Raw genomic sequence first — 26,447 nt, 5'->3', positions numbered from 1 at the left:
GCTAATTTATTGGTTAATGCAAGCAAGTTTGGTTAGCAAAGTACACCCAGGGAATACCTGCCAAATAATGCTAATGTATTACAGTAAAGCAAGAATTACACTCCCTAAGAAAGCAGACTTTTCTCACGGTTAGTACAAATAACTTTTTTGTAAGAGGATTTTTACAAGTGCTCCAATAAGTAGAGGCTATAACCATCTAGGTCAGAACCTGCTTTGTCACTCTAAGCAGCCACTTCATTAATCACAGATAACTTTAAGGTAATACAATTTAAATGAGTGAATTATATAAACTATTATCATGATTACTGATATGCTAAAATCTTTATTTTGTAAAAGGCTGTAAACATGTTTATTTCCACTGTATAATTGGGCATTTTAACATGGGTGTCTGCAGAGACTGATTTAATTTATGAGCAACCCTCGAGTGACTGGTAGAGGAACATTAGCTTTTTGGCATTCCTTCACTGGCTTCATTTATCAGCTATTTTTCTGACAAAGTGTTGATTTTATATGAGAGATTTGTATATTTGTCCTTTTGTTTAAGCGCAGATTGGTTTGGAGCGGGTGGAGCTCTGTTGCAAAAAGGTGACTTCACATTTTTCCTTGCACAAGTCAAGATGTAGAGATGTCTGAGTGAGATTCTGGTGACAGGAGAGGTTTTCTATAGTTGATTTCACTGCCAGCGAAACTAAACCCACGGTCCTGATGAAGTAGATCCAATTAGTATGTTTAGGATGACGACAGTTGAAATATGTAATACGAAAAGGTGCTTTCTTGTACTGATGAACCCAAACCGAATTATGTTTTTCATTCTTATCAGCAGCCTACAGGATCTTTGGCCTCATTGTTCTGGTTGTCTGTAAATGTTATTTTGTATTTACTGGATGTAGAAACAAGAAACTGCGTGTTAGGTAAGTCACTGTTTTAGCTATTTTATATCAATTTAGTGTTCACAGCTTCCACCACAGCTTTACTTGAGCTTAGCTTTAAAAAACATAAATTAGACTGCCTCATAAATGCAAAATGAAACTCTTTTGCTTCTGGCTGTACTTCTAATGGTATCTAGACATGCAAATATGTTATTTGGACATTTCTGCCCTTACAGTACAACTGAAGCGAGTTTCATTTCTAATGCTCACCACATTGGATAAAAGAATCCACAGGGACAACTGTTTTCAGAAACAATGTCTCCATTGTTCTGGATAATTCTCACTACACACCATCACTTACTTTCACAGACTCTTTTGCCTCAGTAGTAAACTGTCCACAGTAGAGCCTTTTTCTTTTTCTCTTCTATTTTGTGCCAAATGCGAGTTCACATTTGTAATGGATTAGAACACAAAGATCAGAATACCAGCCCTGCAATATCACTCTGGGCACTCATTATGCTTCTTGAGAAAAAAAAAAATCTAAAAAAAGGGAAAATGTCAGTGTGGGGGAGTTATAGAAAACAAAGGACGTGTAAAAGATACAGGGTTTAAGGGAGTGTGAGAGAGACAGAGTCTATGTGAGTAATGGAGATTGTACAAGAAAAATCCAGTCATACTAAAAAGGGAAACTTAAAGCCCGCACAGGCTGAGAGGTGCGTGTGTGTGTGTGTGTGTGTGAGCGTGTCTGTGTGTGTGTGTCAGGTGACAGAGAAGGATGGGGACATGGGCAGGCCCTAGTAATGAAGGACTGATAAGTCCCTATTTCCTGGGCCTGGGTTAATTGCGCCTACAGATAAAGGGTAATAAATTGTCACAGGGTAATGGCAGGAGCCTGGGCTAGACCCTGTCCCACATTCATCATGACTGGCTGGCTGGTGATCCTGGAGAGCAGTTAGGACTGAAAGACTGGTAGGCCCTAGGAGGAAGAAAGGAAACAGGAGATGGAGGAGAATCCTCAAAAGGCTGGAGGAACAAGCGATGTGAGACACTCTTACTTACAAGGTTTCTGCAATGGGTTGAATTGTGTCAGCGCAAGGACAAGACTGCATTTATAGGTAATGGAGCCTGTAGGAAAAATAGGAAATATAATCACTACATAGAGGTGATAGCATATAACATACTGCTCTATTTCAGGTAAAGATTTTTTATTTAAAAATCAGGTTAGAAGCCCTATCAGCAAAACGTGCATACGTATCACAGTATAGTAAAAAATAGCAGTTGTATACCGTGTGTAAAACAGCATCCTTGTGTCGCACATTAAGTCTGGATAATATTGAGTGAATCAGGTTTTGACATTGTGTGACATTTTGTGGCATAAAGACAGTAGGACACAGTCAGTGTCAGATGCCTTCAAGCAAGTTCAAGCAAGGGAACGGCCTGAGTGGAGTGGGAGGAGGCAGGACACAGTGCCCAATCTTCCCAGTCACACTCCTTGCTGTGAATCCATTGGACCTGTTCACACATTGGCTCAACTGGATATTATACAGACTTTCATAGAGCTTTTTAAATTTTCATCACACGTGTGTTTTCTCACATAAAGCTCCACCGGGTAATTGCTTGAAAGCATCGTTCACAAATGTCTGTGTAAGATTTATTGATTTAGCTCCCTGCCTAGCATTGATTTTAATAAAATTTTAAAAATGTAAGTGTGATGTACTGTGTATTATATTTCTGTGCAACTGCAATGCAAATGCAATGCATTCAAAGACTTGTTTTTAAAACACTGAAAGAGAAAAAGAAAAAACATTTTACGGGCCAAATCAGATGAACAATGAGACAACACGATAATATCCATCATCTAGTTTCTGATGCTTATCTGGTTTTGGGTTGTGGGAACACCAATTTAAGCAAAGAAGCTCAGACCTCTCTCTCCTCAGTCACCTCTTACACCTCAACCAAGGGCATCCCAAAGTGTTCCCAAGCCAGCCAAAGATATAATCTCTCCACCGTTTCCTGGGTTTGTCCAAAGCACCTCACCTAGGAGGCGGCGTCCTAATCAGAAGTCGGAGTAGAATCCTCAAAAGAGGAACAAACGATGTGAAACAATCAACACTAAAGCCAACTTAAGTGGCTTTGAGGTGGAAGTAGAGGCTATACTCCAAGTTCCTTCCAAATGACCAAGATCTTCACCCTATCTCTAAGGGAGAGCCCAGCCAGCCTTCTACCCAGCCACAACTCAGAGCTAATGTCCACAGGTGAGGAAAGGAACGTAGATCGACCAGCTCTCCTGTCGCCACAACATTATCCAACATCCAAATTGCTGCTGATGCTGCATCAATTCAGTGTCAGTCTTGCATTCCACTCTTCCCTCGTCCTGAACTCTGAATGGGTACTGCACCCTTTTCTGGCTGGGAGCCCTCAGACTTGGAGTTGTTAATCATCATTCCCACCACTTCACAGTCAGGTGCAAACTGGTCCATGAGCTGCAGGTCACCACCCGATGAAGCCAACAGAACCACATCATCCACAACAAAGCAAAGATGAGATTGTGGAAGTGCTCCACTATGCCAAGGATTTTTTTTCTGTAAAAACTATGAAGAGGATATGACTTACTGTCATAAATACAGACCAAGCTCTGACTGTGTTTTTACAGGGACCAAATGAATGAATTGGAAACACATTGTTCCTCCTGAATCTGAGGTTTGACTAATAGATGAATTATTTTCTCTAACTACATCAGTGATCTCATTCCAAGTGATTAGCAAAGTGCACACTGTTAAGTGCCAGGAGCATTGCCAGGATTTATACAGGGAGTGCAGAATTATTAGGCAAGTAGTATTTTTGAGGAATAATTTTATTATTGAACAACAACCATGTTCTCAATGAACCCAAAAAACTCATTAATATCAAAGCTGAATGTTTTTGGAAGTAGTTTTTAGTTTGTTTTTAGTTTTAGCTATTTTAGGGGGATATCTGTGTGTGCAGGTGACTATTACTGTGCATAATTATTAGGCAACTTAACAAAAAACAAATATATACCCATTTCAATTATTTATTTTTACCAGTGAAACCAATATAACATCTCCACATTCACAAATATACATTTCTGACATTCAAAAACAAAACAAAAACAAATCAGCGACCAATATAGCCACCTTTCTTTGCAAGGACACTCAAAAGCCTGCCATCCATGGATTCTGTCAGTGTTTTGATCTGTTCACCATCAACATTGCGTGCAGCAGCAACCACAGCCTCCCAGACACTGTTCAGAGAGGTGTGCTGTTTTCCCTCCTTGTAAATCTCACATTTGATGATGGACCACAGGTTCTCAATGGGGTTCAGATCAGGTGAACAAGGAGGCCATGTCATTAGTTTTTCTTCTTTTATACCCTTTCTTGCCAGCCACGCTGTGGAGTACTTGGACGCGTGTGATGGAGCATTGTCCTGCATGAAAATCATGTTTTTCTTGAAGGATGCAGACTTCTTCCTGTACCACTGCTTGAAGAAGGTGTCTTCCAGAAACTGGCAGTAAGACTGGGAGTTGAGCTTGACTCCATCCTCAACCCGAAAAGGCCCCACAAGCTCATCTTTGATGATACCAGCCCAAACCAGTACTCCACCTCCACCTTGCTGGCGTCTGAGTCGGACTGGAGCTCTCTGCCCTTTACCAAATCAGCCACGGGCCCATCCATCTGGCCCATCAAGACTCACTCTCATTTCATCAGTCCATAAAACCTTAGAAAAACCAGTCTTGAGATATTTCTTGGCCCAGTCTTGACGTTTCAGCTTGTGTGCCTTGTTCAGTGGTGGTCGTCTTTCAGCCTTTCTTACCTTGGCCATGTCTCTGAGTATTGCACACCTTGTGCTTTTGGGCACTCCAGTGATGTTGCAGCTCTGAAATATGGCCAAACTGGTGCCAAGTGGCATCTTGGCAGCTGCACGCTTGACTTTTCTCAGTTCATGGGCAGTTATTTTGCGCCTTGGTTTTTCCACACGCTTCTTGTGACCCTGTTGACTATTTTGAATGAAACGCTCGATTGTTCGATGATCACGCTTCAGAAGCTTTGCAATTTTGAGACTGCTGCATCCCTCTGCAAGATATCTCACTATTTTTGACTTTTCTGAGCCTGTCAAGTCCTTCTTTTGACCCGTTTTGCCAAAGGAAAGGAAGTTGCCTAATAATTATGCACACCTGATATAGGGTGTTGATGTCATTAGACCACACCCCTTCTCATTACAGAGATGCACATCACCTAATATGCTTAATTGGTAGTAGGCTTTCGAGCCTATACAGCTTGGAGTAAGACAACATACATGAAGAGGATGATGTGGACAAAATACTCATTTGCCTAATAATTCTGCACTCCCTGTACATCGGGGAAACCAAACAACCTCTGGCGAAACGGATGGCACAACACAGAAGAGATACCTCGTCAGGCCAGGACTCTGCAGTCTATTTACACCTACAGGCCAGTGGACACTCTTTCAATGATGAGGATGTACACATCATCGACAGGGAGGAACGCTGGTTTAAGCGGGGAGAAGAAGGAGGCCATTTACGTGAAAAGGAAAAGATCATCTCTGAATCGAGGAGGGGGCCTAAGGGTACATCTTTCGCCATCTTACAATACTGTGATTGCAGCCATTCCCCAACTCCCTGTGAATAGTACTCATGGCCATTGATCAGTGGGTTTTGGTCAGTGGTTGTTGATCAATGGTCATGAGAATTTGCATAATTAAGATTAAGGAACTGACCTCCTAGCCCATTGTTCCTCCAGTGGGCTGGGTTCAGTCATTATGCAAATGTGCTGTTTATAAGATTGGGGAAACCTGCAGTCAGCTGAGACTGAAGAAGTCACTTGGATGAGTGACGAAATGTTTCTCCCACAAAACGCTACTGTTAGATTTGTATTGTTGATTGTCATTTATGCTTAGAAATATTTACTTATATATGCTTAGAGTTTTGTAATTAGTTGTAGATTGGTAGAGGTTTTGATCCTTGATAGTCTGCAAACTTTGTGTGTATTAGACAGCACTATAGGAGAATGAGAGGTCATACCGTGTCTTATTGTTTTATGGTAGGATTAACGTAGTTGCGTCTGTTCTAGTCTAAGTGCTCTTTGTTTAGATGAACTGCAGGACTTCCTCACCGTGTTATCTAGGATGAACCATCTAGGGTGAGGGGGAGGCTACCCTCTTCCTGACCAAGGATGTTTGACCCTTTGATCAGCAGTCCGCACACACACACACACACACACACACACACACACACACACACACACACACAGGCAAGGTACTCTTTGTGTGTATGTAGACGTCATATGTTAATGAACTTATGCATATTCATGTAACCTCAATAAAAGAACAGTGGTACGGGAGAACGGACGAGAGCAACTGGGGTCAAGTGAAGGAACGGCGTCTGTCCGGTTCTCTCCCGTGCACGAGAAACATGAAGAAGCTTGCCTACTTGTGTCTTGCTTTGCAGTGTAATTATATTGTCTTCAACGTTCCAGCGGATGGGTTCAAGCTACAAACCTATCAGCTACGTCCAGATGAACAGAATCAACTTTTGGAGATTTACTTACCTGGGTGATTGAGCATGCATCAAGACGAAGCAAATTGTACTCTTCATCTCCAGACTCTGCTTCAATGAGGAGATTCTCAAAGTAGAAGGGACACCTTGAGGATCTGACTGTATCTTTAGTTGACTCCACACCGTATTCCCTGTGAGTAGAGCACTACTTACCTTTCTTGACTTACTTGAAGGTTTTCCAGAATTGCTTTGAGACTGACCGGACGTCTTGCTCTGTGGTCTGACAGCCTGACAGCTCCCTTCACCTCTGGCAGCTCTGTGCAGGTGCCTCACTAATGGAACTGCTAAACATGGTCCACTCTGCTTCCATTAGAGAAGGCGTGTCAGTGGGTTTGAGGAGATCCACTCAGTATCTCCAGCCTCTCTTGAAATGCTGTTGAGGTCCTGCCTGAATGATGAGTGATAATTTAAGATGCCATTGACTGGGGGCTCTACCAGGTGCTCCCAGCACATCCACATGATATGTTTTGGGTACATTAGGCATATCCAACATTTTTCTCTTCCACCACCAGTTGGGGATCAGTTGACAGCTCAGCTATGTGTCCAAGATATATGGCAGCAGATCTGATGAATAATTACAAAATCAATCATCAATCTGCAACCTGGTGCCAACTGCTCTTATGCTCTTATGTTCAGACATGGATTTTATTATGGACAGACTGTGCTTTGCACAGCGGTTCAATAACAGAACTGGTTCAGACTGAACAGGTCATTCCTCTCAGTCACACTCCTCCAAATGTTGTTGCTCATGTGAGCACTAAAGTCATGGTGGACAATGGAGCCCCAAGGTGGAGCATTTTCCAGCACCGTGCCCAGTCGCTCATGGAAAGCTGGATACTCTCTTTGATACATATGCACAAATTTCAGTTAGGATTCGCTCCCTGACCCAAAGGCCAGGGAAGCAAATCTTTGTTCACTTGGGAAAACCCCAATGTACATGCACCAAACCTGTAGGGATACAAGTATACACCCCTACCTGCTGACTTTCACATATTACAACTCCAGCGTGGAACAGGGTCCACCCCCTCTCCAGGAACGTGGTTTCAGAGCTGTTCAAGGAAGACTAACTGTATCTTGTTGGTATATGTGATCTCAGTCTTTCGGTCATTACTTAGAGCTTTAGAGACACTATGCTATGTACTATCTCAGAATCTTCACCAGCCACATAAAGTTTTGAAAGCTGTCTATTTCACCACTATCACTTCCACTTCTGGCTATTGCCTAATCCACAAGGCACCAAAGCTTTATGAGTGTGACTCATGTAGCCCCTTCAGTCTCAGGCAAGCCAGGTCCCATGGTCTTGAGCCCCCTACCCCGTGCCTTGCTCCAGGGTGGAACCCTAATAAACATGTCCTGGGTAAACTGATCACTTGATCTTTGGTCATCATAGATTTTCTGAATCAGTCTTCATCTGGCTCATAACCCAGGACCAATTTGCCTTAGGAAACCCTACCAGGGGCAAATTGCCCCCAATAACATGAACTCTGAGATCACAGGAAACACAAAACCCCCCCACCACAATAACGTGGCAATAGATGGAGGGGACCACGATAATATACAGAGCTAAAGACCAAAGCTTAACAACATTATATCTATAGAGAATCAATTGCAACCTACTTGTTACTCATTTAACATATGATTAGTGTGTGCATTCAAGCACCAGTGGAGCACAGTGTGGTGGCAGCTGTGACAAAGGATAATGGGTGTCTGTCAGTTTATATTACACCAGAAGGAAGTCACTCGGATGAAAACTTTGTGCTTCCTGTGCATTCTCTGGGTAGATGTGAGAAATGATATTTCCAGGGCTGTTAATGACAGGAGGGGTTTTTGAAAAACAGATGCAAGAATGCATTGATATAGCAAGTGCTGGTACATTGTAATTATATTTAGAGCAAACGGTCACACATAGTGTCAGTGAGATGTGGTCCATTACATAAAGAAATCATTCACAGTACATGTTTTAGTGGGATTCAGTGTGCCACCTTGCCTGCATGACAGATCACTTCTTCACACTGAGAGATTGTGGTGGTTTGAGGTTGGCGCAGAGGCTGAGGGATGATGCATCCAGCACATTATACAGAGAGCTTCTCCCACAGAGGAAGTTGATTTCCCCACCATGCAATGATGACACTCAGTGCAGCATGACATATGATGTGTGTACAAACAGTGAGCACATAGGATGGGGCCCTTGTTCCTTTTGACTGTTTTATGTGGGTCACATACAGCGTTTAGAGCCAAAGCAGGGCAGATAGGACATTTTTCACGTAGCCCATAAGGAAGCGAAACAATGCCCTTAAGATGTGACTTCTTGCCTCAGAGGACACCACCACCCGGTCCCACTAGGACTGTATCATATAACTTTGTGCACAGCACGTCATACGATCCTGAATGTATGCAAGAAGTTCAGCTCTTACACATTCTTTCTTTTTCTATTGTGAATTCACTCACATTTTCCCCTATAATTATCCTCTTTTGGCTGATTCTACATTTGCACGCCAGGAATGTTAAGAGTCATTTAACGAGAAGAAAAAGCAAAAGCGAAATCTTACCGCTAACATATAAGCTGGTAAGCTTTAAATATTCTTGTCATGTGGTGTATGTTTCTCCCCAGGGGAGGATTTAGGCCTGGGAGAAACTGTGATATGTGATATGTAGTCATCACAACTTTCCTTTTAACATTTTCAATAGGACCATACGAAAATAGCAGAAAAGAAGAAAAAGGGAAAAGGGAGAATCTGAAACAACATAAACATCAGGAAGAACAAGTGATAAAGCCCTAAATATGGTAGGACAGGAGATAAACTGCCTTTTGAAATTGTTTTATTGCAAAATAAAGAAGAATAAAGATAAAAGAACTGATTGCAATAGTAAAAACGTCAGTGTTTGGAAGTATTTCATTTATTCATTGTATTTATTATAGAAGAACCATTAAGAGATGCAGAGAGACAGAAGAGATGAAAAACATTTTATAACAACAACAATATATGCAAAACAATGCAAACAAGGGCAAAAGGACTGCTATGACACCAAAAGCATATTTCTACAAAGAGATGTAAAATCACAATAAAGCCTAAACATTAAATAAAAAGTGACACAAAAGTGTCAAAAGCAGATAAAGAATGAACACAAATTGGGTAAAAATGTTTCAAAATAAAACAGAGAATAGAAAAGGAACAAATTACCTTGAAGGGAATCAAATACCACCAACGCAAACTCAAAAAACATTCAAGTGAGAAGTTGGGGCCCGGGGGCTTGTTGTGTAATAATTAATCAATACTACTGACCAACAATATGCTATCCTACAAGCTCTTACCTTTGCAATGATGGAGTATCTGAGAGTTTTAAAATAACAAAAGCTGGCTGAAAAACTAGCACATCCATCCAGTATCATGTAATCGTTCCCTGTTGAACTATAAACTGCTGTGTAAAAACAGGATGGTTTTTTTTGGCGTAATTATGAGGGGGGGGAAAGAACAATGGAAAACTATAGGTGCTAACCTGCAACCATCATGTGACTGAAATGAGAAATAACTACAAAAGATGATGTCATTGGTTGTGCATCACCATCTTGGTGTTTTAAAACAGGATTTTGCAAACGAGGTGTGGACTGAAGTTAGAAACTGTCTGATACTCAAACAATTTTAACTAATCAGTCACAAGGTAAAACCCAATTTGCTTTGTCCTCTTTTTTGATTCTCATGGAAGCATAATTTAGAAAACGAACATCATGTTGTATTCAGTGACCATAAAATCTTCAGGAATGTGTTTACTAAAGCCATAAAAGAAGGAGAATGTAGGGTTGCTTTCCAATAAACTTCTTTACAATCAGACTATATTTCGCAACCAGGGGAGCTGCCCCCAAGTGGTCATTAGAAAGAATGGTAGTTTAAGGCACTTTGACATCGTCTTCCCTTCTACAAACCTAGAAACTACATCCATCTTTTACACTCATCTGAAAAAACACTGATTAGAGTCCTGTGAAAAAGTAAAGACACACTTGCTGTTTCCATGTACCAGGTGCTCCCAACCGACTGTACTTGATTAACTGATCATCAGCTAGTGTGACCTCCTTGATAAAAACAGAAGTGTTGGTGATTTCTTGGTCTGATATTGTCTTTTCACAATGCAACAATCTTCCCATGAGTGGATGTCCTACCAAAAGAGGAAAACTACAAAAAAACAGAGAGTTACAGTACAACTCATTACAACTGCACGTTAAATGTTAACGTTTATGACTGTACAATTAGAAAAAGAATGAGCAAGTACTGCTTGACTGGAAGGGTTGCCAGAAGAAAACCTCTCCTCTCTAAAAGGAACACAGCAGCATGGTTTCAGTTTGCAAAGTTGCATCTGAACAAACTGCAAGCCTTTAATGATTTGAAGTTTATTTTGCAGCCACAGGCCCTGGGAACTTTGCAGTCATTAAGTTGACCATGAAGTTCTCTGCATACAGCACTGTAGAGTCAAATGTGAGTCCATCTATCTGACAGCTAAAGCTTGGCTCAAACTGGGTTATGCAACAAGACAACAATCCCAAACAGACCATCCACAACAGAGTAGCTGAAAAAGGAAAAGTATCAAGGTGCTGCATTGGATCGGTCCAAATCCAGACCTCAGCATTTTTTAGCATTGGTGTCTTTTGGTACTGTTCTTTTGTTGTTTAATGGTGGTTGGCAGCTTCAAGATGTGATGCAACGGAAGTGTAGAAGAGGACCAGTGACACAACATGCATTGCGATACATACAACTAGATAGGACCTGGTAAACAAGGGAGCGTATGTAATTTATTCAACGTTCAAATTGTCGATGTTCATGACCAACCTTAATATTTAGAAGAAACAAATGGTATTACTGCAAAATCTGAAAGCACAAAAAAACCACCATGGTAAAACGTAAAATGCTAATTTCTCTCTATTAAATCAAAAATATTAACACGTATACAAAACAAGAAAAGTTGAACCAAAAGGAGAATCAGTTATTTTCAGCAAACACATTTCTGGGAGGGCAAGAGAATTTCACAGAACAGAAGAGATGATAGTGGACATCAAAGAAAAGAGGAGGCAATGGACATTATAAAAGGAAAAAGACGAAGATGGAGACCCGGTGATTGCTCAGATTAATTTGTTCTCTGCCTTTCTCTACCTGGTTGCACACACCTTCTTTCTGCTCCACCGGTCAATGTTCACAGCTATAAATCTTGGAGTGACATTTTGGCCGGCAAGTTCCACGTAAACATGGTTGGCAAAATGTCAGTGCAGAAAGCAGACAAGCCTGACTTAGGAAGAGGGAGAGTATAGAGGCAGTAATGTCACCACACTTAAACACACCCGCCATCAGTCTTCATGACATTTAAGAGATATATCCCTCGATCCCCCTAGCCATTGCACACAAAGGAAAACTTTGGAGAGGAGGCTGTAAGGACCCCATGAGTCACAGGGTGTAATGGCTTGATCTGATCACAAACAAAAGGCTAATACCCTCACTTATGAGTTATTTTTCTTGTTATGCCAGTCAGCAGTTTTACAATTTAACAAATAAAAGACCATGAGTGAACCCTGGAAGGTAAATTCATGGTGTATTTTTATTGTTATTTTTACAGCCATTTTCTTTTTTACAACCTCTTCCCTAAGCCAGGCAGGTCATTTGAGAACACATTTCTCCAACAGCATTTCATTCTTAACCTTAGATTTGCTGTAAACCAACAGAGAGGACAATTGACCTCACAGGTCACAACATTCATAGGAATTTTCCAAATTTTCCATGCATCCAAAGCTAAATAATTGAACAAATTAAAAAGTAAATCTCTGGAAATTCACCCAGCTCCTTTCTTCTGATGTTCTTTCTTTAACCTCTCATCTCTACTGCACAGAGGCTGTATTGATTTCTGAATGAATAATTGAGAAAGATGGCTTAACTGCCCTTTTCAAATCTCCATGGCCTCCTCTGTGATTCACTTTGCCTCCTTCCTTCTCATCTTTCTTCCCCGCCCGATTTGTGTATTTCCCTTATTGTGCCATCATCTCGATTCTCACCTATTCCTCTTGCACTTCTTTCTGCCCTATTTTGACCTTCCTATCCTCTACTTTTTGCTTTATCCTCTCCTCTCATGTGCTGCTGATGTGGATCCCATTCTGTGACAGGTTGTTCAGGAGGGAATGGACTGCTTGCTTGACTGGTCAGCCGGCCTCTGCGTATCATCCGTCAGCAAGACGCGCTGTTGTTTTAGAGTTCTGCTGGGAGCTGTCTTCTTGTCTCTGTCTCTTTCTCAGTTGTTTCACTCTTCTCACACACATACACACTCTTTCCTGTTTCTTTCTGTCTCTACCGTTCTAGCTCCTTCTCAGTCTCCATCCACTCCCCTCTTGCTGACTTATTTCCACTGTACATCTTAACTCTAAGGTGCAGCTGATCAGCATTTTAAAATTGACCTCGGGCTCTTTGCTCTGAGTGAATCAATGGCTGTGTTAGACTGGGAGTGAATAATTCTAGTATGTTAATTCGACATAGTGTAGGCTGGGGAAAAATAACTGTTTTGTTTCAGGACGGGAGCTGTTAAAAAAACAACCTCTTCCTGTCTGTTTTCTGTAGGCGTATCAATTTATTTTAACAAGCCTCCTTACAGGTGTATTTGTTCTTTTCAGTATTGTGTTGTGTTGTTTTTATAAGATATGGCTTACACAACATCTTCTTTTCCTGTGACATGTAGACTTAATGAACAAAGGCCTGTAACAGCTGGCCTGTAACCACAATCTCAAATCTTGGGTAATTACAGCTATGAACTGATATGAACCATGTTAAATTAAATCAGCTGGTTGATAATTAAGATTAGCTGCTATATTGCAAGTTGTCTTTAAAACTCAAAATACAGGGTTAAATGGGACGTGTATGTGTCAAACACATGACCAAAGTGCCCAATCCAGCCCAGTGGATGTCTCTGGAAAATGTAAAAATTGGAAAGAAATCTTTAAATGATAGAAATTCTTGTGGGTTTAAAAACATTTTCTTTTTTTCATTACATTAAATTCTTGTTTTTGTGTTTTTTTACAGTAGAAATTTAGGGTTTCTTTCTTTCTTTCTTTTTTTTTTTTTTTTTTACAGTCAAACACATTTTCTTTGAATTAGTAGATTTACATTTCTGGACTAATGAGGTATAAGCAGTTTTTTTCTGTAATTTTACATACAGTAGAACCCTCCATCCATCCATCCATCTTCATCCGCTTTATCCGGGGCCGGGTCGCGGGGGCAGCAGCCTAAGCAAAGAGGCCCAGACCTCCCTCTCCCCAGCCACCTCCTCCAGCTTATCCGGGGGAATACCAAGGCGTTCCCAGGCCAGCCGAGAGATATAATCTCTCCAGCGTGTCCTGGGTCTGCCCCGGGGCCTCCTCCCGGTGGGACATGCCTGGAACACCTCACCCAGGAGGCGCCCAGGGGGCATCCTTGTCAGATGCCCGAACCACCTCAGCTGGCTCCTTTCGATGTGGAGCAGCAGCTGCTCTACTCTGAGCCCCTCCCGGATGGCCGAACTTCTCACCCTATCTCTAAGGGAGAGGCCAGCCACCCTTCGGAGGAAGCTCATTTCTGCCGCTTGTATCCGCGATCTCGTTCTTTCGGTCACTACCCACAGCTCGTGGCCATAGGTGAGGGTAGGGACGTAGATCGACCGGTAAATTGAGAGCTTCGCTTTTACACTCAGCTCCCTCTTCACCACGACGGACCGGTGCAGCGTCCGCATTACTGCAGCTGCAGCCCCAATCCGTCTGTCGATCTCCGGCTCTCTTCTCCCATCACTCGCGAACAAGACCCCGAGATACTTGAACTCCTCCACTTGGGGCAGGAACTCATCCCCGACCCGGAGTGGGCACTCCACCCTTTTCCGGCTGAGAACCATGGCCTCAGATTTGGAGGTGCTGATCCTCATTCCCGCTGCTTCACACTCGGCTGCGAACCGTTCCAGTGCGAGCTGGAGGCCCTCACCCGATGAAGCCAACAGAACCACATCATCTGCAAAAATCAGAGATGAGATTCTGAGGCCACCAAAGCGAAAGCCCTCTGCCACTTGGCTGCGCCTAGAAATCCTGTCCATAAAAATTATGAACAGAACCGGAGACAAAGGGCAGCCCTGGCGGAGCCCATCACCCACCGGGAACGAGTCCGACTTATTGCCGGCAATGCGAACCAAGCTCTTGCAACGGTTGTATAGGGATCGAATGGCCCGTAGCAATGGGCCAGACACCCCATATTCCCGCAACACCTCCCACAGGACACCCCGAGGGACACGGTCGAATGCCTTCTCCAAGTCCACAAAACACATGTAGACTGGTTGGGCAAACTCCCATGCACCCTCAAGTATCCTGGAGAGGATAAAGAGCTGGTCCAGTGTTCCGCGACCAGGACGAAAACCGCATTGTTCCTCCTGTATCCGAGGTTCGACTAACGGACGAACTCTCCTTTCCCGGCAGTAGAACCCCGACTTGTGAAATTAAATTGTTCCCGAGGGTCTTTCGTAAGTCGAAAATTTTTGTAAATCAAAGCACCCATCGCCCCTTTTGAGTGAACAATAGGCTATAGGCTAATTGCTAACTGCACCAACAATACGTCGTTCAAGTGGAACAGTGAAGCACAACTACGAAATAGTGATGTGAAATATCGATTCCTCCGATGCCAGTCATTTATGTTCTAGAATCGATTCTCACATTAAAATATCGATACTTTAGTAATTTAGGGTAAATTTGTAGTTTATCATTAACAGGAACACAGTGGGAAGAACCTATTTCATTCAGATTGTCTACATTGGAAGGAACTACTTCCTCTTCTGCCTTTCATAGTCATGTGCGAAATATGGCTGTATAAATGTGGCGCAGCCCCTTGGCGTGCGCACTCACAACAATGGCTGAGCGTAACTGGAGTCATGTGCGGATGTATTTTACATCCACAAACGTGGTTTGCGATACATGTGGCAAGAAAGTGAGGTGTTGTGGCAACACCACAAATTTGTCAAACACCTCAGAGTAAATAATATCACAGAATATGACGAGCGTATGTTGAGGCGAACTGAAGAGGAGGACAGGGACAGGTGCTGCTAGGGCAAGACAAACGTCTCTCATGGAGTCCTTTAGTGCTGCAGGCAGGCAAGGTGTTCAAATAGCGCACAGCTTCAGGTTTTTTTTTATTTCTATATGATGAATTCTGTATTATTAAGTGATAAGAACAAGTAATCTGATGTCCTGTAATCATTATGACGCTATAATTTGAGATGCAATAAATAAAACATGTGTTTTTACAAAGTATCGGTATCGGATCAGTATCATCGATACCACCCTGAATTTTACTTGGTATCGGATTGGAAAGGAAATCAGTGGTATCGCACATCACTACTACAAAAGCCAAGGGGGTTGTCACATGATTCGGAAGGCATTGTGGGCATTGTAGGCATTTTGGGCTCAGCCAATCAGAGCCAGCGGATTTTGTTACGCGGGCATTTTGCCGTAACAAGGGCAGAAATATTGTCGTTAAGTGCCTTCGTAACTTGAATTTCTCGTTAAATGGGGTATTCGTAAGTCGGGGTTTCACTGTATTTGCTTTTGAAAGCGTGAGCCCAAAGAGTCCTGCTGACGCGTTTCTTTACCAAAGCAGAATTTCTTTGTAATGAAGAAAAACTAAACTGTGTTGATTTACTTTTAGCCCACTTTAGCTAAAATTGAGCCGTATATGTTGTTATTGTCTTAAAAAAAAAAAAAAGATTTAAAAAGCAGCCAGTATAGTCCTTGAACCACATATAAATTTATTTATATACGGTCTACAGCCTAATAATGTAATAATAGCATCGCAATTATAGCCTCATCAAACTGAGTCATTCATATAGTGTGATACTAATTATTTGAATAAGAAAGACAGAAAATAAATAAGAAATTTGATTAATTGTGCAAATTCACATATTGTGTACTATCATCATCATCATCATCATTATTATTTGCTTACATTTCCTTTTTTGACATTGGTGTAGAGTGATTTATAATGAATTATATGTAGTTACTGCTAATATGTAACATTTTTTAACTATAGGTCAGTTAAAAAATTACATATTAGCAATAGTGTAACAACCTGATAACAAGTTGGGAAAAGCATTTATATTATTGAAAAAGCTATCAAGAAGATCAGTCTGTCACAGTGTGTCTTTTATTCTGTCTTCCTCCCACCACCTCCAGCTGGTTGCGACAGATGGCGGTCCCTCACTGAGCTTCATTCTGCTGGAGGCTTTTTCAAGTTAAAAAGGAGTTTTTCCTTCCCACTGTTGCCAATTGCTTGCTCAAAGGGGGTCGTTTGATGTTTCCTTGTATTATTGTAGTGTCTTTACCAACAATGTAAAGCGCCTTGAGCCAACTGCTGTTGTGATTTGGCATTATATAAATAAAACGAAATTGAATTGAGCTGAATTGAAGTTTTAAGCAACAACATGCATACATTGTGTTTATAGTGCCCATCGTTCTTCCAAGACTTGTGAAAAGGGGCTGTCTGGTGAATGCATCAGATATAGACAAGTATGTTAAAACACATAGTAAATCAACCGTGAATCGTGGATATAGAGTACTGTGGAGCAAAAATCAATTGTTTGACCACGCTCTTCTGGACCAATGGTTGTTTGTACTCTCCTTCCTCAATATTTGAACCTTAACAGTACCCTGTTATATCAAAATCAGTCAGCAGGAATGTAGTTTTCTAATTTCTCTCTAATTTTGAGCAGTTTTAATTTTTTTGAAAAGTATGAAGTCATTATGTATGTTTTAATGGGCTCCCAGTTTAGCTTTCATTATTATTGAATTTTTTCCCCTTTTGGAAGAAACCCAGATATAACAGATAATATAATAGATCATAACACAGCACAAAACAGCTACTGTCCAGTGGACTGACTGGAAAATGAGGCACAAGTATTTCCTTTCCATGACTGGTGTACGAAACAGTATGAAGCATAAAATTCAGGCTAACAACACCAGGATTTAAAAAGAGGACAGGATGAAAGAACAGGCATTCACTGTTTTACTTGAAAGATCAGGTGACCTCAGTGGACCACTGTGAGTTACCAATGTATCATCTAAGCCAGTGCTCATGCTCATAAGGTGACATATGGAGCCCTTGTTACCACATTTCTTCACACTGTTTGGCCATTAATTTTTCAGTGTGGGTGATTAAAATTTCTAACAGGCATTTTATAACCAAAATCATATTTTCCAAAACCTAACCGAGCAATTTAGAGTTTAAACAGAACCAAACCACAAGTGAAAATGAGACTGAACAGTGAGTAAAAGCAAGAAGCGTAAAAGCAAAACACGAGCTGAGCTGTAGTCTTTTGGCATTCAGTACTGCAGCTGCTGTGTCGCAGCATTGGTGCCAAAGGTTGCTTTGCATGTATCTCTGAGACAGCAGTGGTTTTCTCAACATGGTAAGTTGGTCAACTTTGTAGCACAGATGAACCTTCTGGCACGCAGGGCTGGTTCTGGTTGAAGAATGGAAAAGGATGCAGGCGGATTTTGACTTGTGTTTGCTGCAGTTTATATATGATTTTGGGTTCAGCACTAAACCAGCCAGCAAGAATAATAAATTACATTTACTTGCACTTTTTCAAGCAGACTTTCAGAGGATCTCTGTCTAGCATTCATCAACCTTCACACTTTTCTTTTTGTTTGTTTGTTTTGTTTGATTTCATTTCTGCGTGATGTACAGCAAACATTCTTCTTCTCCTTTCACAGATTTATGAATCTGAGGTATGAGCTCGCATTATTCTCTGCTGGGGTTTTTTTGCCTCGAGTCATGTTGTCTGTGAGAGGAAAAGCCTGTCTCCTCCTGCCTCTCTAATGCTCACCAACACCTTGTACCAGCAGGTGTATAAGTACAGACCCAATGGATCCCTTCTTGCTCTTTACATTCCAGGTGTTGTTATTCGTCCTATTGCTGATGTTTTTAGACACTTCCTCATGTAACACCAGCACCAACCTGTCGCCCCTCACTGCTGCTCCCATAGCGTCTAGCACCAAGCCCCGCTGCATCCCCTGCACTCGCTCGCCCTTTCTCACTGTCTGGAAGCTGTTACTGAATTATTTAGCACCCACTCGACTCATAAGCATGTACTGCCTTCTTTCTGCCTGTTAGGATATATATTGGCTTGGTGGTTTAACTTGGAGCTGTATGGTGAGGAGGTGCTTCAAATCGAAGTCGACTGTTAAGGAATTTTTTTCTGACGTGCAGCTAAAAGTTTGCTGTTTTCCAAAGAATATCTGGATCATGCCGAAACTGAAAGTTAACATCATTATTTTGTCCACTGGTAAGATAAGCACTGTTACTAGGCAGCTTGTGATCAAAGTCTAACTATTTCCATTTGTTTAAAACTTTTAGTGGCTGATGATGGTGGTTTGAAACGGTAGTTGCCCCATCCCAGTTTTCAGCTTGATTCTGGCCTTGGCGTGGATTTTTGAAATTCACAAAGAAGCAACATTTTGAGCTGTGCGGGTGAACGATGCAGCAAGGAATTGTTCATAAAGGCATAACAGTGGGGTTGGACCATAACAAACATGCAAGGAGAAAGTAGGTGAGGTTCATTGCATATTCAGTGTAGCTGATGAAAGAATACATGCACACTCGAGCTGTAACAAATTCTTTAAACGGAATACATTTCAAGGCTGCAGATGTATCAACAATGTCCTGGAAAGGGAAAGTGGATACAGGGGGTGGTGGTGGTGGTTGGGTGATAAATGTAGTGTCAACAAAACAAAAACTCCTGAAGACTGTGACAGTGAGCAAGTAAATAGTCTTGCATTTTGATACATATAGAAATGGAAAAATAAATGAAATGGAAAATTGCACACTGCAGATTAATAATTTCATGATTGGATAGTAACACTACATGGATGATATTGTACTTTCACAGGAGGTAATTTCTTCATATATTTGCTGAAGGAATTACCAGATAAACTATTTTCCCTGTCTTCTTTATCTACAGGGTGGGCCATTTATATGGATACACCGTAATAACATGGGAATGGTTGGTGATATTAAAGTCCTGTTTGTGGCACATTAGTATATGTGAGGGGCAAACTCCTCAAGATGGGTGGTGACCATGGTGGCCATTTAGAAGTCGGCCATCTTGGATACAACTTTTGTTTTTTCAATAGGAAGAGGGCCATGTGACACATCAAACTTATTGGTAATGTCACAAGAAAAACAATGGTGTGCTTGGTTTTAACGTAACTTTATTTTTTCATGAGTTATTTACAAGTTTCTCTTTGTTCACAGCCATTGACATGTCAAAGAGGTTAACACGTGTGGAGCGGATCGAAATTGTGTTGATATCTGGTGAACGCAGTAACCAGGTCATTGCAGCAGATTTCAGTGCAAGACACCCTACGAGACCACCCATCTCCCATGCTACAGTTAGCAAACAGCTTGCTAAGTTTCGTGAAACTGGTTCAGTGTTGGATTTGCCAACACTGCTACTGCTACTGCAGCATCTCAACGAGGATGACCCAGATCGGCGCACAGAATTTGCAGAATGGGCAAAACAAAAATTGGAACAGGACCCTCAGTTCATGCAGAAGATTTTGTTCAGTGATGAGGCAAACTTTTATGTGAATGGTGAAGTTAACAAACAAAACCACCGCTATTGGTCTGACACTAACCCACATTGGATGGATCCCTCCAAGACTGTTGGACCAACAAAAGTGATGGTTTGGTGTTGTATATGGGGTACAACGATAGTGGGTCCATTCTTCATCAATGGAAACCTCAAGGCCACTGGATATTTGAAATTGCTACATGATGATGTGTTTCCCTCTTTATGCACTGAAGCTGGCACGTTCCCTGAGTTTTTCCAGCAAGATGGTGCACCACCACATTATGGGTGCCAGGTCTGAGCATTCCTAGATGAACAGTTTCCTGGAAAGTGGATTGGTCGTCGTGGGCCAGTTGAATGACCCCCTTAGACTTTATCTTTGGGGTCATCTGAAGGCAATTGTTTATGGTGTGAAGATACGAGATGTGCAGCACCTAAAACTACGGATACTGGATGCCTGTGCTGGCATTTCTCCTGCGGTGTTGTTATCAGTGTGTGAAGAGTGGGAGAAGAGGGTTGCATTGACAATCCAACACAATGGGCAGCACATTGAACACATTTTATAAGTGGTCAGAAACTTGTAAATAACTCATGAAAGAATAAAGTTACGTTAAAACCAAGCACACCATTGTTTTCCTTGTGACATTACCAATAAGTTTGATGTGTCACATGGCCCTCTTACTATTGAAAAACCAAAAGTTGTATCCAAGATGGCCGACTTCTAAATGGCCACCATGGTCACCACCCATTTTGAGGAGTTTGCCCCCTGACATATACTAATGTGCCACAAACAGGACTTTAATATCACCAACCATTCCCATGTTATTACGGTGTATCCATATAAATGGCCCACCCTGTATACTTCTTCTATCAGGAAAGCAAAGCTGATCAAAGCTGATAAGATGTTTGCTTATCTAATTATGACATAAAAGCCAACATCTTTTGATGGGATGTACTTTTTAGTAGGATGGTTCTTAGTAGCTGTTCATACTGTACTATATGACTTCTATTGACTACAACCACCACCAAAAGAAGCTAGCTAACAACACATTTGTCATGTTTGAGCTTCTTGTTATGGTTACATGGACACTGTCCTGTAGAGTGAGAGTGATGGGAAATTGGTTCCTACAAATCTTGAACATCAACAGAGTAGAATAACATTTTATTTTACTGTAAATAGTGTATTTTTTCCTTTTTTTTGTCGTTTTAAAGTAAAAAGATCTCATATATATACTGTCTTTTATGTCTTTTATCCCGTCTTCCTTCTCTTACCCCAACCCGTCGCCCCTCCCTGAGCCTGGTCCTGCTGGAGGTTTCTTCCTGTTAAAAGGGAGTTTTTCCTTCCCACTGTCGCCAAAGTGCTTGCTCATAGGGGGTCATATGATCGTTGGGCTTTTTTCTCTGTATGTATTATTGTAGGGTCTACCTTACAATATAAAGCGCCTTGGGGCGACTGTTGCTGTGATTTGGCACTATATCAAGAAAACTCAATTGAATTGAATTACATATAACTGCAAAAATACAGCGTGCACTGTAAGCAAGCTCTTGCTTCTGTGCATCTGTTGCACCCGCTTTCTTTGAGAGTTAAATTTACACGACAGACCAAAATCCCAAGTTATATTCAGTCTTCAGAGTTGTGTGGTTATTTCATAAGCCTGGAATACTGTGCGGCTCTGGGTTCATTGAGGTACATAGCGGGACACATCCCAAGCTCAGCCTGTAATTGGTATGCATGAGTGTACTTACAAAGGGACTGCCAATTGTTGACAGACCTAATGTGTGATTTTCCTAAGTTAGCTTTAAGATTTGGACAGTAGAAGAAACAAAGAAACAGCAAACCTTACCTCAGCAAAAGGCAAGTTTCAGTATTAAGTACTTCTCTAATGTGCTTTTCAAAAGAGAGAAGCCCTAAATTATATGGAAAAGCATAAAAACAGCCATCTGTGTATTTGCAGACTTACTGGCAATAGTGACCAGATGGCCACTTGATGCTTTCTTGGACTGACACTTGACTTGGCAGTGAGTTTTATGGTTAGATGGCTGCAAACTTTACTGCTAAAGTCTTCATTGTTTCTAAATGCAAAGCGGCTTTTTGAAATCGAGCATCAAGCAGAGCAGAGTGCCAGTGGAATGAGTTCAAACCTCTCTGAAGATGACTGTTTTAAGTTTCACTGTAATATTAAACTCAATTTGTTTGGGATCAGTGAAACAGTTAAAAAACATAAAACAATCTTTTATGTCTCTTTCAGATAACAGGTTTTCATTTAAACTTGTGCTTATTCCTTAGTGCATTTGCAAAAAATATTCAAATGAACATTGTTTTCCTTTGTTCTGGTTTTCAAAATCAAATTTATACTCATCATACGCCGTATTTCAGATTCAGTAAACGCTGAGGATATTGGCCTTATTTAAAGACGAGTTTGACTGCAAAGCAGTCTTGGATGTGAAATCTTGACGCTAAGTATCTCAGATCTGCCGGCTGCACAGATGGACGATGAGGGATGAGAGTTGAAATCAATCATTGAGTATCTTACTATTAGATGGCCAGTTAGTGGAGTCACTAACTGGCCATCTAATAGTAAGATGGCCAGTTATTCTGATTAATTTTATTTAAGGATATTAATCAGAGGCAATGAGCACATACTGTGCTTGAAATTCAAAATGTCATACTCTGCAGGTGACAGAAAGAAGATAACACCAAAAGAGAGATGAGGGCAAATCAGCTGCAACAGAGGAATTTATAAGCAAAAAGAGCGTGAAGACAGCAACACAGGCAGCACACATGAGTTTACTGCTGCAGTCCAGTGACTACACTTCCAAATTAATTTAGATCTACAACAGTGTGCCCATACTTTCCTATTAAAAGAAACTTTAAAATGTTTATGGTGATAAGAGAATTCACTGCACTTTTAACATGAAGCTGTCAGGGACCTGGGTGTGCAAACCCAGGGTTCTTGAGCAGGGGTACCTCGCTAAGTAGGTTAGCCGGATTAGATTGTTGACGATTTCGCGTGATCCTGGATCAGTCGGTTCCCCGAAGCTCATCCGGGACTTGCTGTCATAGCAACAGAGCCGTAAGCGTAAACCTGCTCGGGAGCAGGTTTACTTTATGTAAACAGGATTAGATCGCGGCCACGCAGGTATGTCCGCTTCATTTATACGAAAGCAACAGCGATATTTTTCCACTGTTTCACCATAAATAAATATTATCAATGTAACTAAAGATAATGCAGCACTTGATCCTTTTATTGATGTCACACAGATACATACAGGTCATTTCCTAAAAAAGGGAAATGTACTATTAACATTCTATTACATGTATGTGATTATTACAGATGTAATTCATATTTCAGAGTAGTAATTGTAAATTACTTCGTGTAATCAAGATGAGAGACCACGGCTATAAAAGCGAAGGTGGATTTGGGAAGCCTGTCGCAGCCATGTCCTGTCCGTATACGCGACCAACCCATTGCGGAAGGTGCAAGATTGATAAGGAGAGTCCTCAGAATTCAGCGTATATTGCGGGACAGACAGGATCCTTTAGCTCAGCGCGACAGTGTGCTCATAGAGAGATATCGATATTCCCGTGAGGGTATTATTTACTTAACCAACTTGTTGACGAGGGGGTGCAGGACCACCACCTGTCTTTTTTTCCTCTGCCCTTTTCTTGGTTGCTGTTATGAACAAACTAACAGAGTATTACAGGCCAGTATTACCTTGCCAAGAGACGCAAAGCAATCTAAGAGATAAATATTACCATTCTGTAGAATACTCCTGTATTCCACTTTTACTTGTTCCCATGTTCTTGTGGGTCCTGTTGTGGCTCTAATGTGAAAGGGGATATAATATAACATATTATAATATAATATAATGCCATATGATATTGGACAATATAGTGTCATATGATAGATCTACCCTACCGCCTACTGGTGTTGGCCAGAGGGGCCGATGGCGCGATATGGCAGCCTGGCTACAACCGTAGCTGCCTCCACCAGTGTGTGAATGTGGGAGTGAATGAATAGTGGTATCGTAAAGCGCTTTGGGTGCCTTGGAAAGCGCTATATAAACCCAATCCATTATTATTATTATTATTAAATTACCTACGAGTTTGATTTGTCAGCAACTTTCTGCCAGCCCTCTCTCCTTGCTTTTGCAGCCTTTGCAGTGTTCTCTTGCGTTTTAATTAAACTCTGAAACTCCTGAAATCCCTCACTCATGAGTTCTTGCTCTGCTGCCGGAAAATACCGAGCACGCCCCTTGGACATTTTCGCCGACCAATCAGCGGGTTGCCGATCAATGTTTCTACTATCGATGCGTAGCCCCTTTTACGACACCCAGTGATGTCACATTCCTGCGTCCAGCTGTAGTAATCGTCAACAGCAGGTGTATTCGGGGAACCGGATTAGCGAGCTCACGGTTAGCGCGATGATTTGATCTTGGATGTGTCATTTGATCTTGGATGTAGTAAGCGACGTACGAAGAACGGGCCCCAGGTTGTGGAATTGTGCATATTTGCTGGTGTGTGGCGCTTGTGTCCCTCATTTCCAGGTTTGTGTGTATAGGTGTTTGCGCGTGGGTGTGGGGGTGTGTGTGTTCCGGAGGACCAGTTTACAGGCATTGTCAGGCCTGGTGGGTGTGACCCGTTGACAGGCTGGCCACACCTGAGGAGGATGATCATGCACACCTGCAGCTGATCAGGATTGTCAGGGGAGCTACTTAGCAGTGTGGCTGCGCTCCCATCGATGCTGAATTGTTGCATGAGAATTCCCGTCAGTTTTCCAGATAGTTATTCAGAGAGTGTGAGCTGGTTACATTAAGAGTGTCTAACGTCTGTTTCTGTGATTTCACAGGAAGATCATGGAAATAAGAGGGCAGCAAGCACGGGATGCACGGACACTTGGAAGCGAGGACAAGGAGCAGGGACACTGGGAGGAAGACACGGCACAGGAGTCTGGGGTGCACGGGGATTTATTGTTGTGTGATTATTTACCTTACTGTAAATAAATGTACTGTCTGTATTGAAGAGTCCAGCGTTTGGGTCCTCTTTCCCCACATCCCCATGGTCTGCCAGTGCAGCCATGACAGAAGCTTATGCACAAGTTCAATAACTATGATCTGCAATGTCTCATCTGCCTGCTTTCCACGCTGTCAATCTCAATACCAACATCATTTCTCTAGTCCAATCATCTTCTCACCCACCTTCTTTGAGCCAATCAGCCTCCTCTTCCCATCGTTTAAATCTCTGCTCTCCATCATTCTCCCTTTCAGACCCTCCTTTGTGCAACCCACCTCCTCCCCGTCTCCACCTCAGCCAGGGCTCTATTCAAGTCTCAATCTTTATCTTCACCACCACCAGCATTTAAACTCCTGAGGGTGCCTGTCCTAAATCCTACCACCGCTGGGATCATGTTCTTCCACATGGGTCATCAATACATGAATTTCTCGAATGTACTCATGTTCAAATATTCTAAGTTTCTGTGCCTCACTGTTAAAACACACATTTCTTGAAGTATTTGTAAGGCAATAATTATGAGACCAAAGCAGCAAACTACTCATCACAAAAATATTTTTTCATGAGTCACTTGTGCAGTCAACAATGGGAATATAGCTGTTGATACTTTATATTTTTGTTACTCCCAACAACCACATAGAGACACTAATTAACATTCATTTTGTTTTGGCCCATGTTTAATCATTTTGCAGCTGGGTACAGCAATTTTTGTGTGCGTGTTTGCTTTTTGCATAAAACTGGAATTTATTAAAGACTATTTTCAATTGTGGGTTGATGTATATTTTATGACAGAAGGGCTACAGGAAAATACTACAGCACCCATATTCGTTGTTATGAAGGAACAAGCCATGCTTTGCAGCAGTGTGACTCACTGATGTGTTTTTAATAGTCTTTACAACAACACCGAGGGCTCGTGGAACAGAGGAATAATCTATAAAGCAGAAAGTATCAGCTCAGTAAATGCTTCCTGTTAAGATCAATAAATCAGTTAACATTTAAGAGATATGCAGACAACAATGAAAACATGTTCTTCTACCAATCTAGTGAAAATTAAATTTTTGTTTGCAGTGAAAAACAGCCTTTGTCCTTTCAGATTGGCACAAAACATGTGTTATCACTTAATACAAATGTGGTTTTAAGAATAAAATGTACACATCGTGCATCGAAAGTGATCTTTATATGTGGCTCAAATGTATTCACAAAAAGGCTTCTTCTGCTCTTCTCGTGCAGATGTTACCAAAGTGAGAAAGATGTCTTCCATCACTGTTATTACAGGCTCTGTGCGTAAAGAGATGCTTGTTAATCAAGCAGCGTGTGTCACTGAGCTAGAGTTAAAAGCTTAAAATGATCATCAAAATGTTTATGTGCTATTAAT

Source organism: Copadichromis virginalis, linkage group LG6 (assembly GCF_057382275.1).
Source record: "Copadichromis virginalis isolate Kocher_CV1m ecotype Utaka linkage group LG6, C_Virginalis_male_GT1.1, whole genome shotgun sequence".
Lineage (NCBI taxonomy): Eukaryota > Metazoa > Chordata > Actinopteri > Cichliformes > Cichlidae > Copadichromis > Copadichromis virginalis.
The sequence above is the reverse complement of the archived record's forward strand: the minus strand, read 5'-3'. Positions refer to the sequence as shown.